This window comes from Spea bombifrons, chromosome 2 (genome assembly GCF_027358695.1).
Source record: "Spea bombifrons isolate aSpeBom1 chromosome 2, aSpeBom1.2.pri, whole genome shotgun sequence".
Taxonomy (NCBI): domain Eukaryota; kingdom Metazoa; phylum Chordata; class Amphibia; order Anura; family Pelobatidae; genus Spea; species Spea bombifrons.
The window spans coordinates 24,937,914-24,956,000 of record NC_071088.1 but is presented as its reverse complement, the minus strand read 5'-3'; the positions used below and the strand labels follow the sequence as shown (position 1 = coordinate 24,956,000).

The 18,087-nt window shown below is 36.7% G+C and overlaps 1 protein-coding gene across 1 annotated transcript in view; it reads right to left on the bottom strand.

Annotated features, from left to right (window-relative positions):
• Positions 1-6,355, bottom strand: part of WSCD1 (WSC domain containing 1) — a 61,110-nt gene extending 54,755 nt beyond the window's left edge. Inside the window, exon 1 of the mRNA XM_053457182.1 lies at positions 6,177-6,355. The gene's annotated coding sequence lies outside the window, so the exon portion shown is untranslated. The remainder of the gene's footprint in view (positions 1-6,176) is intronic.
• Positions 6,356-18,087: the final 11,732 nt, after the last annotated feature.

Genomic DNA, 18,087 nt, shown 5'->3' with positions numbered 1-18,087 from the left:
ATCAGTTCTGGTTTTCATTGCATGTAAAAAAGAAAACTGATATCAGTGCCGACTTACCTAAAAATGTATTTGCTTCTGATGAAACATATCTACTTTTTCATTGACAGGTTGTTAATTTATTTAAATTCAACAGAAGAAAACCCACGGCAAAGAGGAAGTCATTATACAGCGTACTTGAAAATAATCTGTGTGTGTATGCAAATTCCAGGTGGCATGCTGCACTGTTCCGCCATCAATAAACAAGCATAAAAATGCAGCTTAATATGCATTTAAATGATCATATTTCTTTCCCATGTACTATAGAAACCAAATTAGATAATACATGATTATAAAAAATGAAAGATATATATACCTGAGAAAATAATGAAAATCTCTATAAAGATGGTGTGTTTCTTATCAGACTTCCAATTATAATAGGTTTTAATTAGTATGGTCAGGAACAAGGCTTTCATAGAAATATTTGGGGATACATCAAAAATGTCATTTTTACGCATTATTCCACACAAAATTCCTGTTTAATGAGTACAGAATTATAATTTAACATTGTTGGAGAAATAACCACGAGGTTAGGGTTGGAAAGATTTAAGCCCGTGTGTGTGTGATAATCTCTACAAATGCTAGAAAAGGATACGTGTAGGTACTGAATTTATCATAAATGTTAAAAATGAAATCATTTTCAAGACATACACTAAAACCACGTCAGATTAAAACGTGCCTTTATACAAGCTTAATACACATTACAGGTTATATAGAAGAATATTTCCAATTTTAAAAATGGAAAAATTGTTCCTAAAGGATCACTGCAAGTGAATGAACACAGGAGAACAAAAAAACGGTTGCCCATTAAAAACATATACAGAAAAAAACACATAAGTGATTGCTCTCATTCCAAGTCTGACTATTATTGATTGGAGACATGATACATTTACAAAAATGTTTGCCTTATTCAAATTAACTCCAAGTAAGACCTGAACTACTGCAACATTGTCACCACAAGTCACCTTTTTAATATATGCAAGAGGGCCTTAGGATCCTATGGGAGTCCCGAAAGGCTTTCTGGTGCACAAGTTGATCATTTGATACCAGGACTTATGACTGTTGCTAGTTAATTGTGTAATTTTGTATTTATTCCCAGGCAAGGTATTTCTGTACAAAACTATCAGCTCAATAATATAACTGCACACAATTGAGTTCTGATTTCACACATATGGAATGACATATTTAGAGACACAAGCTTTCAGATACACAACAAGGCAGATAGGAGGAGAGAGAGCCCTTTATATAGTTTACAACGTTTTGTGTTACGCCTCTAAATATATGTGCTTGTTCACTGCCCTGTATGTTACTCAATTTAATCCATGATTCCAAAGGGTTTACATTTCCTGTAATGACGTCGGTTGCCATGGACACAAGAGAAAGCTGTGAAGAATATACGCGTCCTAAAAGACTAATATGGAGGAGGGGAAAACATTGGAACTTGTCTATCATTGAGGAAGGGAGGATCCTTATTGGGTTCATATATAAAAAAGTAATTCTAGTACAAAATTTGAAATGTGGAGCAATCACCATGAAAACCAATAGTATGTTTCCAGTGATCAGTCCAGAATGCCTTTGAACTGTTACATCACCCTACTTATTCAACTTGTTTAACAGATAAAATAAAAACTCAGTTTAGAATTTCAAGATTAAAAAATTGACTTATTCAACACCAGTGTTTTGTGCTTGCGAGATAAATTATCAGATGACATTGGTGTTTCCTCCCGATAAACACAAAAAATACAGCCCTGATCTTCCTCGATTATTTTGTTTTGGCGTGAATATATGTGTACAACTCATACACAGAATACAAGAGATCATCGAGGCGCTGTTGTTGATTAGATCATTTTAAGAAAAATGTGCACTGATAAGATTAGAATATATTTTGATATCTGTGCAAGCAAGATAAGAGAACTCTAAATACAAGCAGATTATAAACAAAACAGCATTTCCTAAGTGATATTTTCTGAAATTATATTTATTTAACATCATTGTTCTACAGACCAAGAAAAGAGGTGACGAACTGTAATATTTTAAAGGTTAACCCTCTTTAAACATTTCATACATTGCTCTAAGTTTGGTCACTAGGATATTGAACACTACGGTATCTGTAGTTATGCCTTAACATGACACTTGGAAGTTGAAAGCAAAACAATTTACTGATTAGACTTTAATATTATGGTTTTCCTGTATGAATGGACACAAGATGTAGCCAAGCTAAAGGATCCTACTGAATTTCCTTCCTAACACAGACAACCCATTTCCTGCCATTACTTTGTAACATGTTAGTCTACACAAACATTCGTCAACAGAAACAAGTTGCAGTCTTATATTTTTGCTATGCAACAAAACTTAATTTAAACTTAAAGTAGATTTTGCAAGCAATTGTTTTTCCACAAAGGTCTTAATTCAATTGCACACAATCTATTCAAGCAGTTTAAAAAACAAATCAATTACAATTGGTTTGTCCTTTGCTAGAAGTGTCAATACAAACCAGGCCCATGCATCTTAAAAGGATAGTAAGTTATAGCCCAGAGTATTCTTTGTTTCTTCCAGGGATCAGATGCCTTCTGTGTTAAGATGTAATACAAGGTAAGGCTGGACCTAGATCAAATTTTTTCCCCATTTTACATAGCATAATGTTTTTACATCATTTAATGTTGAAACATTTCTGTTTTATCTCTCATACAATCATACCAAGCCCACATTCTGAATTCTTAGAAAGGAGGAAAAACGTGGTCTCAACAAGACAAGCTGCCCCTAGTAAAGCAACCCAGGGGCTGCCACCACATTTGACCAATCTCCCTAGAAGTCTCCCCCATGATCCCAGTCCCCAGGCATCTGCTTGGGATGCCTCATGCTGAGACCAGCCCTTAGAAGGAGTCCTTCTTAAAGTCTGAGGAGAAGAGTGAGCAGGTGAACGTGTGGTGAATGTAGATAGGGGCACTTGGACTTGATTAAGTCTTTTGATAGCACAAAATCTAAATACATCACTGAGGACAAGGGCAGTTAAGCAAACAGTTTAATCCCTGAAAAAATGGGTCAAGACTTCTGGCCTAAATAACATTGAAACTACCTTATGATATGAGTAGTAAAATATCCTTTCAAAAATGAAAGCTAGATATTTAGAGAATACCAACATATGAAATAGCCATACTGCAAAAAAGAGAAAAAAAAGATTTGGTGAAGTTACTTGGAGGCTACCACATGAAGCTCACTCTGTGACTAAATAGGCATTAGGATGTGTTTTTGCCTTCATCTATATCCACATTGATATGGATATCTTGGAAAGGGTAAAACTGATATACTTTGCATGTAACAGCATGTAATGAACTGTATATAAACTTATATGTCATAACAACTGTATATTTACCAACCTATGAAAGGGAGTTGAAAGTTTTGTGTTCAGTCATTCTTGCAAGAGAAGCTTACTGCAACTGGGAGGCAGACTTGTCTCTGTCAAACTGAATCTTGTGACAACTTTTCCTTAGAGTACATACACTGCAGAATTTGTTGAAGCTGTTCAAGTAATTATAGTAATAGTAATATATACTGGCATCCAGTATGTTAAGGATGAACCAGCCATGACATTGACTTATAGTATGCATTTTATACAATATATACAATTTTCTTTTGAGGTAATATATTTAAGTCAGATAATAGAGTTAACACAAAATGTAGGCATTTAATAATTTATAATTTTATATTTGGATATTAGATTGGACAAAAGATTTTATTCATGGTAGGTGATACAAAAAGTAGGTGCCTCACACCAACCTTATAAATGTTTATTCCAATATATAATAACTGTTTAAATCTTTTTTATATAGAAAACACAGGGCTTTAAACCTCTGACACTAACAAAAGCAATTTAGTATTAGACACATACACTGGCTATCAGGAACAGAGCTTAATCTCTGCCAGACCATCATAGTCCACTAAACTTTGAACTACAAGGCCAAGTGAAAACCAGCAGAGAAATCAGGGCTTGGTGTTATGCTACTACTTCAAAGTAATAATTCTAAGTTACAAATATACAATATCAGTGGTGTATCTGGGAAAACAGTAAACATACAAAACCACTGCCATAAATCATATGATAGGCCTGATTTAGTGTTTTCAATTTAAATGCTATTGTTGCCTTCAGCATGTGAATAATCTTCCACGTGTGAGGTCCTTTACACTAGGCCTTAAAGAGTCCCTCCTTGGTGACACCAGTTCTGTGACTAATCAATTGAAGACACCTTCTGCTTGCAGTAAATATTTAATCCTACTTTGGTTTTGGAGAAGGTCTTTCCACTTGTTTCATAAGATGTGAAAATAATTATCAAATAAATACAGGGAGGAATTGACATATAAATTACCAATTATATCCAGAGTAAATTGGTAATAGAACATGAGGGATGTCTCTTTGAGAAGTGGAAGTTCCCCAGTTTATCCAACACATCCTGAGTGCCCTAAGAGTGTGGGACAATAAAGGGTTAATAAGTAACTATGATGCATAAAATAGGATCTGCAACCCTATATATTGATATATTTCTGAATACAATGGTGTTGCACAGAATGCCTACTTTTAATTAGGATTATAAATTATATCTTAACTATTTAGATGAAAAGGCCTTTTAAATACAAAGCTTTAGCTAAAATATTCGTGGGATTCTTTGACATTTTACATAATTTACATCAAAATTATTGGTTCTATGACATTGTGGGTTATAACTAGAGGCTAATATGATATTTATACACAATTCACAGAATATATAATGGGTTCTGCACTATGACACAGATAAAAGAAAGAATACTATAGGGTTAATGAACTGGAATGGAGAAAGCCAAGATTGTTCATTATACTGGAGGATAACACAAGGTGATCAAATGAATAAAAGAAGTAGTTAACACTAGTGAAGTAGTGAAAGAAGAGCTTTGTATTAAAAATATATAATAACCCTTTCAATGCTGCAGTAGTGAAAGTCAATACAAAAAAAGAGAAAACAGTTACAAGAAAGGGACTGTTTTCCGAAATGGTCCTTGATATTGCATGACCCAGGATTAATGTTTCCATGGCCACATTAGTGCAATGATGTTCACACAATCTCCATTTACAAGTTCTATTTATATAGTGTAAACCACGTATGAATAGTTTGCATAATTAGCAAGGATGCAGGCAAACCCTCTGAATGATTCTAAAGATAATGCGTGCACTAGATAGGACTAGTAAATAATATGAGCTAACAGTGCCTGTGACTGTGTGGGAACATTCCTTGAGGATTCCTTGATTAGTTTGAATACACTCACCAAGAGTCATTAGTGAACTCAACAGGAATAATGAAACTATTGGAGGATCTATGTGTTTCCAAAGCCACACACAGTGTTATCTGTGGAAGCTAACAAATGTAAACCATTTTATAGGCTGCATATATATATATATATATATATATATATATATATATATCACTGTAAATTCTACAAAGTAAATAGATGTTAGAGATCAAGGGAAATATTTAGTTCAGGATCTTCTGATATTATATATATAACAAGCAACCACTATTTGCATACCCTATACTTGGATGCTTTGCACAATAGTGCATGGATCTTGCAAAGCTGTTCACTTAAAGGGTTAATCGATGAAGTTCTAATGCTTAATATACCCATATTCAGAAAGCCCAGAGATGTCACCAATAACCCATATAAGGGTCACAATGTCTTTATGGTAAGAAAACTTTAGTATGCTGTAATCATCATTCCACAGCTAAGGGGGAATAATAATAGTTATAGTTATAGAATAAAAATAAATTAAACAAAATGTTCTCTTGTCTCCCCCCCAGCTCCTATCCACAGTCACCATGGATTGAGTATTTTATGGTAATTAATCTGCTCACATTACTCAAATACTTTACATGCAATACTTGTGGAGCATCCCCATCCTTTCTAGTTTTTGTATAACACATTTAAGAATAACAATTGTAGCAAGTTATCGCAAAATATGTATTATTTTACAATCAAACTACTTGCTACATAGGAAGCCAGGATGTTTTCGGCTCCCATTCATCAGTATCTTTTGCATCGACTAAAATAAGTTATCTATGGGATCAGCTAAATAGGTCTAACACAAGCAAAGAGAAGTAATCGTGTAAACTTACCTGTTAATAGTCAATGAAAAGAAAAAAGTATGCACTTGGAAGGTATCAGGAATGAGAAGATAAATCCGGTTTGTTTGCCCATTCCATGCTAGCCTAGTCTTTGCCACATTTGATATAAGCAGCCAGTGGTGCTCTGCAAGCATTCAGAGCTCTGTGCCTGCTTGCATTCTGTGCGTGTTTTCCTCCCTCCAGCTGTTTATATCAGTAACTAACCAAAGAGCAAGCTAGAAACCCCAGTCTGCGCATGCTCAGTGCAGCCCTATTCTGCTGCTGCTGCTGCTATGCACTCAAAGACATCTGCGGGGTCCTAGCGACTTCTGCTGACCACAGCATACAGGGTGCAGTTGGAGAGAAGAGCAGTCCCTTCACTACAGCTGGGATTCAAAACTGCACCTGTGTCTTAAGGACAATCTATAGGAGCTTCTGAACAGCACACAAAAGAGGATCTGCAATCCTCATTATCATCTGCATCAGAGAAAAAAACCTTGACTAAATTGGTTTGAATTATGTAGCTGCACCAAAAAGCATCATTATTGTAACTCTTTTGTTTTTTTTTAGAGCAGTAAGCAAGCACTGATTTGCTTTAACTCATACAAAGGGGACATGGGTGTATCTCACGGAGTTTAGACCACTTATGATCTTAATTAGCTGTCATTTTTGTTGTCATTTTTATATGTAGAAATAAAATGCAATTGTGATTATGGATGCAAGGAACACAAATGTCCATGACTAGCATTTTGCCATTTGACTATAAAACTGGCCCTGTTCTGAGAGCTTGCAATTTATTAAGTGACCATGGTTGATGATCAGAGGTACTAATAACCAGTAGCCCTGGTGGTTTTACTACTGGTTCAGTCCATGGAGCAATGTTTGAGGGAGCAATGGTCGCTTGTCTAGATGTTGCTTCTTACGTCCATGTGATTAACTCATTGCCTGCTGTGTGCACACAGTGTTATCATAACTTACTACCATACCTGGGACCATTCTCTATGACCTGACCCTAAGACTTTTGGAACATTAACCCCTTAAATGCCATCATGAAAAAAAAAGTAGCCCAAAAACCTTTCATGATGGCATGGAATATCAGTAGCGGTTCCTGATCACGCAGAAGAAATATTCAAAATTGAGATTAAGCTATGGTTCCCTTTGCCAGGTATTGATGAGACCAACTGGTTGCATGATAAGTGTCCAAATGTTCCTAGTGAAATACCCTGGGTTGTCTTCCCTCCAAAATATATACTTTTATGGGGGTATTTTGAGTTGGTGGGCTGCTAAACAGTCCCAAATGAGACATAGACTTTAGGAGAAAAAAAATTAAAAATTTCAAGTTTGAAAAGGGTATGCCGATATTCCATTTTATGCCCCGTAACTTCCAAAACTCAGAAAAAAAACCTATGCATGTTGGGTTTGTCAAACTCAGGACACTTACACTAATAGATGATGTGGTATTTTGGTCAACTGAACTGGTTTGGAGACCATTTTGATAGTAAAATATTAGAAATTATTTTAACATAATATTCATATTAAATATTGGACTATACATTTAAGAATGGTATCAAAAGAAAGCTCTATCTGTCCTTGAAAAAACAATATATAATTTGTGTGGGTGCAGGGAAAGTTAGAAAGGAGAATCATGTTTAAGGAAACAGTGTAAAAATGCTCAAAAAGTCAGGTTTTTGGGCACAAAAAACCCTAATTAAAGAAGCAGTTAATAGCCCATCAAGAAGATTCTATGTAGTATTTGCCAAATGTGTTAACCAAATGGCTCCAATACCGATCCTAATGGAAAACATTGATTTCTCATTATTTAAAGACACAATTGTGTCACCTACATTCAAGCAGGGATATCAACCAGTCTGTACAGACGTTTAAACTGCAACTGGATGGATACCTGGAAACACATAATATTCAGGGATATAATCTTTAATTATGGGGAAATAGCTCATTGATCCAAGGAGAAATCTGACTGCCATTTTGGGGTCAAGAAGGAATTTTTTTCCCTGGTTAGTGCAAAATTGGAAAGAGCGAAACCAGGGGGGTTTTTTGCCTTCTTTTCGATCAACAGCAACAAATTAACGGATATAGGAAAGGCTGAACTTGATGGACGCATGTCTTTTTTCAGCCTATATAACTTTGTAACTATGTAACTATGTAACCATAGCATACTGGAAACCAATTGGCAGTCTTATATATGATCACAGCAGTGTAGAATATGAAGGAGTCAGTTCCAGATTGTGTGACCATGAGCTGGGGGAAAAACCCTAACATTTTCCAAGTATGCTTACTATTTGAGCAAGCAAGCAAGCAAGCAATTAAAAGCGTGTCTGCAGGTTAAGCATGTCATATTGCTGTGTAATATGTACCTCATTCAGTGCCGCAAGGAGACCTTTACTTCATATTTGTTAGTCATTCTGTTAGAATGCCCTGCACATTAGATGCTGTCATGGAATAGATATTTTATTACATTATATTTCATTTATTTATATAGCAGCGGAGGATTCTATAGCCCAGGGGACAGTGAAACTATTTAACAAAGACAATTTAAAGCTGACATATTGGTACAGAATGAGAAGACGGTCCACCTCTTGTGAGCATTCAGTCTACTGCATATTTATTCTTTTTTCCTAGTCCAGAAAAGAATATCACACCTCACATTATACCTTTTGTTGTAATTATTATTTTTTATTTTTAAAGTAGAGTTTGTGCTACCTTTATATTGTATAGCTACCTATTTTTCTATTCAAAAAGTAACGGCAAAGGAAAGATATCGGCAGCAACTGGTGATACTTTTCAGTGAACTAGTATAAATATTTTTTTCATAGATGACACAGAGTTCTCTATACACTGCAGGCATCTTTTTCAAGAATAGTAGGGTAGGAAAAAGCAATCCTCTATGTTTGATGAGAAAATATGTTTTCACTCTAGAGACCATCTGTTGGTTTCTTTATTGCTACTGTTGCTTTCAAATTGCCTTTTTACTTTCCATTTTAACTGTGAAAGTCTCTTGGAAGTCCTTATCTTGTGAATGTCACCTTTCCATATCCATTCAACCGTATTCTATACATTCATATGTTTTTAACATATATTATTCAAAATAGTCTGAGGCAAAAAGAAAAAAAATGAAAATGTCTCAATTGGACAAAGAATAAAGTGGAAATTGGAAACACATGCACAGGTTGTTGCTGTTTGGCATAAAACAAGATGGTACTTTGAGTAGATGGCCTGCATACAGTTATAGAGATAGTATTTAGTAATGGATTTCATTACTAAAAAATGTAAAATAGCAGTCTAATGCCTCATACTCTTCTCCCAATTTAAATCAGCATTAGTGAGTCTACCTTTAACATTGCTTCATTTGCTCAGTGTTTAAAAACGTAAGCCACCGCAGCCAGTAAGGCATTGATGTATTGTCTCTGTTGTGGACCATGGTTCTCATGATGTACAGCCACACAAAAAGCATAGCCTTTGTTGTATTAAGATTATAAGGATATACCTGTTAGACGCAGAGCTTCCCTGTACCAGAGAACCTAGGATAAGAAAAAAAGCTTTGTATCTTCTCAGTGATGATTATGACTATGATGAGAAAAGCAGGGCTTTGCCCAGAAATAAAAACAAAAGAAAACAAAAGTTGTTTTTGCCTCCAATGCTAATTATCCACTCAGTTTTGTGAGTATATGAAGTTAACATTATTATTGTGAAATATTCCATTCTTCTGTTCGATTTATAGAGCAAAACGTAATTTTAAACTTCTGCATAAATACATCAAATTTGTAACCAGGAACTGCATAGTAAATAGGATATGTTATAGTGGGAACCAGCACATGATGTTAAATGCATCACCTTTGATTGAAGTTATATATTGTACTGCATTAGGGGAAATTGTATTTCTTTCTTGGCACCAAAGTATTTAGGACTGCTTTTGGCAAAAGGAGTCTTTAGCCTATTGCTGACCATGCAAGCATGGAGTGAGTTAATGCGTGGACACCACGCACGAGTGTACTGATGTGCCTTACACACAGGTTTTAGAGAGCCGCGCTCACTCAAATTATGTCACAAATGAGCTGTTGATTATTGTAAGGACTGAACTGGGAGCATTTAGAAGGGAGCCACCAAATGTAGCGTGAACACAATGACCCTGGGTATGGTAATATGAAACACCAAAACAGAGGAAGAGACAAAGGTAGGGTCAAAAATTAGTCCAGAGGTTCAAGACAGGTAGCATGCATTCTTAAGCGGGTAACCAAGCTAGGGTCGCGGGCCAGGAGAGAGAGATGGATAATCCAAAGAGTAAGCCATGTGTCAGATGCCGGGAGATTCAAAGAAGTCAGCGAGCTGTAGGTAAGAAACATTGGGGGAAATGGTGACCTCACAGAGATAGGCACCACAGCTTGGCAACATACAAGCATAGACGGGGTTTATATAGAGTTGCAGACTTGAGGCTCCTCCCACTCACATCATCAGGGTGCCACCTCCTAGGTTTAACAAACCTAGCAAAGGTGTTTTTTCCCCATTTTTGTGACAGTTTCTATTTGTTAATCCATAGGTATACAAACTAGGTAGAAGTATATAAGCAAGAATATAACTATGAAATCACGAAAGCTTTTGTTTCCTTTCAAGATGGAAGCATCTTTGGGGAATCAAAGTATGCTTTTGTGATTTTTAATGATGTCCTCATGAATATCAGGGCAGCGAATCCCTTCTGCCAACATCTTTTTGTGTGGGGTAATCATAAAAAGTAGACTTGTGCATTCGTCTTTGGGCGAACATGAAAACCAACACGAAGGGTGGCAAAACGTACATGAAGATGAAGACACACAACACAGAGAATCGTGTTCATCTTTGTCTTCGTTAATTTACTAATCTCCCTGGTCCCTTACCCATCAAACCTACCTTATCTATGCAGCATCACAGGGGTTAACAGGAGCGGAAATACGTAGGTTAGCTCAAGGAGTTAAAGTTCCGTGTGAGCGACTCTATTGGTCACCCACAGGGGCCTCCTCTGGCATCAACCATTGGTCTCCCTGCTCCAGGAGTTAAAGGTCAGTATGAACGACCATAGAGTCAGGGGTTAAAGTGCAACTGCGCTTCATTGGTTGATTGCAGAGGAGCTCCAATAGAGAGTCGCTCGTACGGACCTTTAACTCTTGGAGTGGGGAGACTGATGGCAAAAATCAGCAAAAACCCTGCAAAAAAATAAGAATAAAACAAACAAGAATGTACACAGAAACGGGCGAATATTCGTGGAATAGGGCAATTTTTTTCCCCACGAAGACAAACACAAAGACAAACACGAAGAGTTGGCCAGCGCCCATGTCTAATAAAAAGTCAGCATAGTCAGCACAGTGCAATGTGGGTCACTTTCTATTTTATCTCATGAATTCAGCTTTTCTCTCATTTCAGATGCAAAACATTTGTTTTCAAATCACTTTTAATGTAGTGCATAAAACTGTACTTGCAAATATCATGTGAATGGGTGTGTAACTGTGCTACCACATATTTGTATTCCCATTGCATCCATTGAAATTTACAATACTGAAAAATATCATGGACAAATGTGGTAAAGATAGGATCGGATTATTGATTCAGGCTTGCTTTGTTTTGCCAATGTTTTCTCTTTAACCCCTTAAGGACCGGGCTCATTTTTCGTTTTCTACCCTGTGGGACCGAGGCTGTTTTGACACTTTTGTGGTGCTTGTGTTCAGGTGTAATTTTCTCCTCACCCATTTAGTGCACCCACATAAGTTATATATTGTTTTTTTCAGGACAAGATGGGCTTTCTTCAGATACCATTATTTTGATCGTATCATCTTATTTACTATAAAAAAAATAAAAAAAACATGGTGAAAAATTGAAAAAAAAGACCTTTTATGACTTTTATTTGAAAAATCTTTTACTCACCTAAAAAAGCAAGTAAAAAAACTAGCTAAATAGATTCTACTACTTGTCCTGAGTTTAGAGATACCCAATGTTTTTATGTTTTTTTGCTGTTTTTTGTACGTTATAGGACAATAAGTACAAGCAGCGTTTTATGATTTCCAAATCTTTTTTAACAAATCTGGTCAGTCTGCCTACATCTCCTCTTTGGAACATCTTTGAAGCCGGTTAACTCAATTTAACCCATTCAAACCATATATTTTTGAAAACTAGACACCCCAGGGTATTCCAAATGCTGTTATTTTAACCCTTTCCATGCACCAATTATACAACTACACTTTGTCAAACTTTGTAATAGTAATTTTTTTTATTTTTTTTCCCACACAAATTGTACTTTAGTTATAGATATACAGGTTCTGGTATATGTCACTATCAAACAACACCCCAATGTGTGTTCAGGAACATCTCCTGAGTACAGCGATACCCCACATGCATGGGTTTGTCAGATTGTTTGGCTGGTAAAAGGCTACTTTTGGGGCATGCGTAATTCAGGTGGTCATTTGGTCATTCTGCCTCCATCTCCTCTTTGGAATATCTTTGAAGCCGGTTAACTCAATTTAACCCATTCAAACCATATATTTTGGAAAACTAGACACCCCAGGGTATTCCGAATGCTGTTATTTTAACCCTTTCCATGCACCAATTATAGAACCACACTTTGTCAAACTTTGTAATAGTAATTTTTTTCACACAAATTGTACTTTAGTTATAGATATACAGGTTCTGGTATATGTCACTGTCAAACAACCCCCCAATATGTGTGCAGGAACATCTCCTGAGTGCAGTGATACCCAACATGCATGGGTTTGTCGGGTTGTTTCAGATTTAAAATGCCACATTTGGGAAGTGCGCTTTTTTTCTCAATTTTGGTCAGTCTGTACCTATGCCCTATCTGTGAGCTAGGCCACTCCAATTTACCCCATCAGCCATTTTTTTTATATATTAGACACCCCTTGGGTATTTGAAGTGCTTTTATTTTAACTCTTTGAGATTTTTGAGAAATTTTAGCACTTGCTCAAAATAATAAACTTTATTTTTTATTTTTTTAATACTTTTTTTATATTTTTTTTACACATTTTGCTGGTACTGGATGGTTCATCTAGTGACATCACTGCATAATTATTTTTAAATGTTAGCACATTTTTTTTTTTTTTTTCATTTTTTTTTTTTTTTTTTGAATATTTTACTAATCACATAGTGATTAGAAAGCTGGGCTCCATTGACTTGCATGGTTGAATGCAGTACCTGTATTCAACCTGCAAGTGGAGTCAGAGTTCTCTAGATGGTCTGGACCATCTAGCGAACTTTAAAACTTGCTTGTATCTCTTGCAGGGCGGCGGCCATCTTGCTTGATGGCGAAGATCACGGGCAGCTGCGGCTGTGACCGCTCTCCGGAGCGGTCACAGCCCATCGAAAGGTAAGTGTTTGGTGTCGCTGGATGCCTCCTGATCGAGGCATTCCAGCGACACCATTTAAGTTTAGGAGGCGATCGTTGATCGCCTCCTAAACGCTTTTAAAACGGGCGTCCGCCGCCATACAATGTATGGCGGCTGTTGACGCCCCGGGGAGGGGCCAGACATGGCCCCCGATGCCGATCTCGGCCTTGCTGAATGCCTCGACATCGAGGCATTGCAGCAAGGCCGTTTAAGCGAAGAAAGTGATCCTTGATCACTTTCTAAGCTTATTTAACTTTTTGACGGTTCAGGACCGTCAAAGGTCATTTAGTGACCTTCTTGTCATGACGGTCCTGAACCGGCAAAGGTCGCGAAGGGGTTAAATCATTGCACCTTTCAAGTGCCGTTTCTTCACTCAGAACATTGCTCATTACTGCAAGAGCTTTGCCTTGTCTTGGGGACCCTTGGGGAGGATATAGAACACCAATCTCTACTGTATAACATTTAAGTTTATTAACCCTTTTGCTATCTTACACATTATGATCATTTTTGGAGCAGTTTATCTGGTTGTCTCTGGCATCCAAAAGAAAATACAGTTTATGGCAGAATATATTCATGCATCTGCTGTCCTGGTAACAGGAAGCAAAACACCCGCATGCAAAGTGGCATGAGCGTGATACATGGTTGCTGTGACAAGGAACATAATCACGCAATTGTTGTGGCGCATGTTAATGACCCAAATATCCGATAATGGCTTTTTTGGTACCAAGTATCCCCTGTTTGAACTCTATGCTTTATAAGTTTCCGATATTTTGAACTAGCCAACCCCTACAACATAGAAGGAGGTAAAGGGATATATTGGTTTCACAATTTGTTACTGTAAATTTAGCTGAATTTTAGAAGAAAATTGTCCAGCATTATCTCAATTCTGAAACCGACACAGAAAAATGGAAAAGTGTATGTGGACCTTACATACTACCTTATATGGTAGATGTTGACGCCTCAGAGTCAGCAGTTGGAGCCATCCTTTCATATAGACGTGAAAGACATTATACATCTGATTGGCTTCTTCTTTCGCAAGCTTTCTCTCCAGTAGAATGCAAATACAATGTGGGTGACTTGCCATAAACGTTTTTCTTGGGGACCTTTGTTGGAAGCCATTTACCAATTCCACTTAGAGGCTTGTCAAGCTAGATGGACCCTGTTATTCACCATGTTCCATTTCCTGTTTTGACCAAGATTCTGGAATGCAGCCAGAGATGTCCCTTAGCAAGAGTTACCTCAGAGACTTGAGATCGACTCTTGAATGGACAATTTTTCATGACAATATACACAGTGCTGTAAAAAATAATTTGCCACCTACCAAATTTCTTCTATATTCACCACACTAAAATGTTTCAGATCATCAAAGTAATTTTAATATAAGAGAAAGACAACGTGAGTAAACACAAAATGCAGCCTTGAATTGAAGGTAAAGATTTAATCACAGACAATTTCACCCATTCTGCCCTAAACCTTATAACTGGTTGTGCCGCCACAACTGCAATCATTTGCAATAACTGTCCATAAGTCTTTTACATTGATGTTGAGGAATGGTGTTGCACTGTTGCAGAATTGTTTTATTTCAGCCACATTGGAGAGTTGTTGAGCATGAACTGCTTTCTTTAGGGTTATGCCACAGCATAACTATAAAATTTAAGTAGACTTTGATTAGGCCACTCCAAAAGCCATTAAAAAGTGGAATCGCTGTTGTGCTTCAGATCATTGTGCTGCTGAATAACCCAACTGATCTTGAGCTTTAGGTTACGAACTGATGGCCGGACATTCTCCTTCAGGATTTTCTGGTAGAGAGCAGAATCCATGGTTCCATCAATTATGGCAAGTCGTGAAGCTGCAAAGCAGCCCTAGACCATCACACTGCGATCAACATGTGTTTTTTGGTATGATGTTCTTATTATGGAATACTATGTCATAGAGACATGGGTCCCATTCTGCCCTAAACCTTATAACTGGTTGTGCCCCCGTTCTTTTTTTCGTCAGCAGTGGTCTTACAAATCTCCCATGGATGCCATTTTACACAATCTGTAGAATTGTGAACACTGACCTTAAGTGAGACCTGCTGTTCTTTACTTGTTAGTCTGGGTTCCTTTGTGACCTTCTTATGGAGTGCTCTTGGAGGAATTTTGCTAGGCCAGCCATTCCTTGGAAAGGTTTGCCAACGTTTTCTCCATTTGTAGATATTGGCAGTCAATGACTTTGTTTCTTAATTCTGAATTTCTTTAGCTCATGGTGTCATGTGTTGCTTTTTGTGACCTCACTTTATTTAACTGATGTTGAGATTCTAAAACACTGGCAACAATCATACCTGGGTGTGTCTAGTGAAATTGAACCCACATATTAATTATATTTGTGAATTGTTTGTAAATGTTTACATAGGACCAGGTAGGGTTGGATAGTGTTTTCCTTCTATATAGGAAATCATCATTTAAGAATTACATTTTGTGTTTACTGGGGCTATTTTGATCTGAAACATTTAAGTGTGCAAAATAAAAGTTGCACCGGAATATATATTTATATATATATATATATATATATATATATATATACGATTCATACAATTTTGTAACTACATTTAAACAGCAATGTTTGTTCACATATATTAGCAGAGAAGAGCGAACTGACCAAGAACCTATATAAAAACATTCTAATAAGCAAAACATAGCAGCAGCCTATGACAGAGCCACTATTATCTGATCAATTTCCTGTCCTGAAGTTCTCTCCCTTTTCCAACCGCACACATCAAAACGACAGGTAGCAAAATGTATTCAACAAAGGTAATTAATTTAACTGATATTTTATGAAATGACTCATTGTAAACATGGCAACGGAATTAATGTGCTTTGAAATAAAATCATTTAATGGAAAATTCCTTTCTTCCATCTGAAGAGAGGCCCCTTGCAAGATAGAAAAGCTTTCTACCTCATTTGGCCACTTTGGCAGTTCTACCAGCAAGTTTTTAGTTCAATATTTTATCTAGTATTATGCATGTTTTTTGTATATGTACCAAATATATATTTTGGAGACATTGTATCTTTTTGGGCAAATGCTCACATTTTCGAATGTACACTCCATCCCTCATGACCACCCTCTTTCCCCTCCTGTAGCTTTGCTGTAACACCACAAGCCCTCTGCTAGCAACAATCTTTAGATAAGCACTAACCCACCCCTCCATTAATTTTATTCACACATCCTCTTATGCATCCTGAAACCTCCTACTCCTAATTACTACTACAAGCGAGCAACATGAGAAGTTGTTCACATGCAGAGCTAAGCAGGGGGCCCATACGTAAGTGATTGCGGTGGTCTCCCGGGTCCGTGCAGAAGTGTGCAAGCAGCACAGACAAATCTGCAGGGGAAGGTGTATATGTATATATGACTATGTGTGAATGAATATTTTGTGAATGAGTGAATGAATATTTGTGAATGAATATGTGTGAATGACTGAGTGAATGAGTATCTGTGAATGAGTGAATGAATAAGAATTTGTGAATGTGTGTGTGATAAGTGGGAGGCAAAGATGTTTGGGGCAAGCATGCACAGGCAGGCTGTTTAAGGGAAACATGGCACAGGGGCAAATATGCTATGTCCTATGCATCCAATCTGGGTGCTAGGCAGGACTATGTTTTCATGTGTTATTAATTAATAACTGCATATACCAGGTTTGTATGTCTTATTCAGTTGATCTATATCTGCAATGCTGTGTTTCTATGTGTTGTTTATTTGATCTATACCTGAACTTGGAGGGGACAAAGGGACTCTGGGGGTGATGACGGGGGAGGGGGCACCACAGGGATGGCCCATGATTCCCACTGCTTGCAAAATTGCCCCCCCCCAAAAAAAGATGACAGTCCCACAAAAAACAGGATACTTGGAAGTTATGCTACTGGCTACTTGTATCAAGGTTCAGCTAACATACATATGTGAATTCCTATATGCATTAAAAAAGAAATAAAACAAACAATTTTGGGGATTAGACTATTTCTTCAATTAAAGAGTAATGCATTTGCAATTAAATTATAATCCAACCACATCCACAAATTAAAATTAGTACAGTCAACATCTGGGTGAACATTCCAAGAAAGGGTCTTGTTTACACTTGTTTGATAGGAATAGCTTCCGTAACTTACAAACATAATATTCAAAGCCAGGTTTGCTTCCGTTAAGGCAAAAATAACTCATTTCCTTTTTGTAATGCATCATAACGGGAATCGGGAATTTCTGAAGTGGCCTAGAATTTTACAATTTATTCACTAGTTGAACTATCAAGATTGTTCTTGTTTCTTTGTGGGGAAATTGCTCAATTATTAGCAATTGTCATATAAATTTGCTTCCTATAGATATTTCTAAAAATTGACTGAAGAAATTATTGAATAAACAAATCAATTAGCCATTTTATATTTATAATAGTTGCCTTCCTTTGCCTAGTTTTTATAACTTTTTATAGTAATAAAGTTTTATAGTAATTGTCATACTATGATCAATCCAAACTAATTTATGTACACATTTTTATGAAATATATTTTT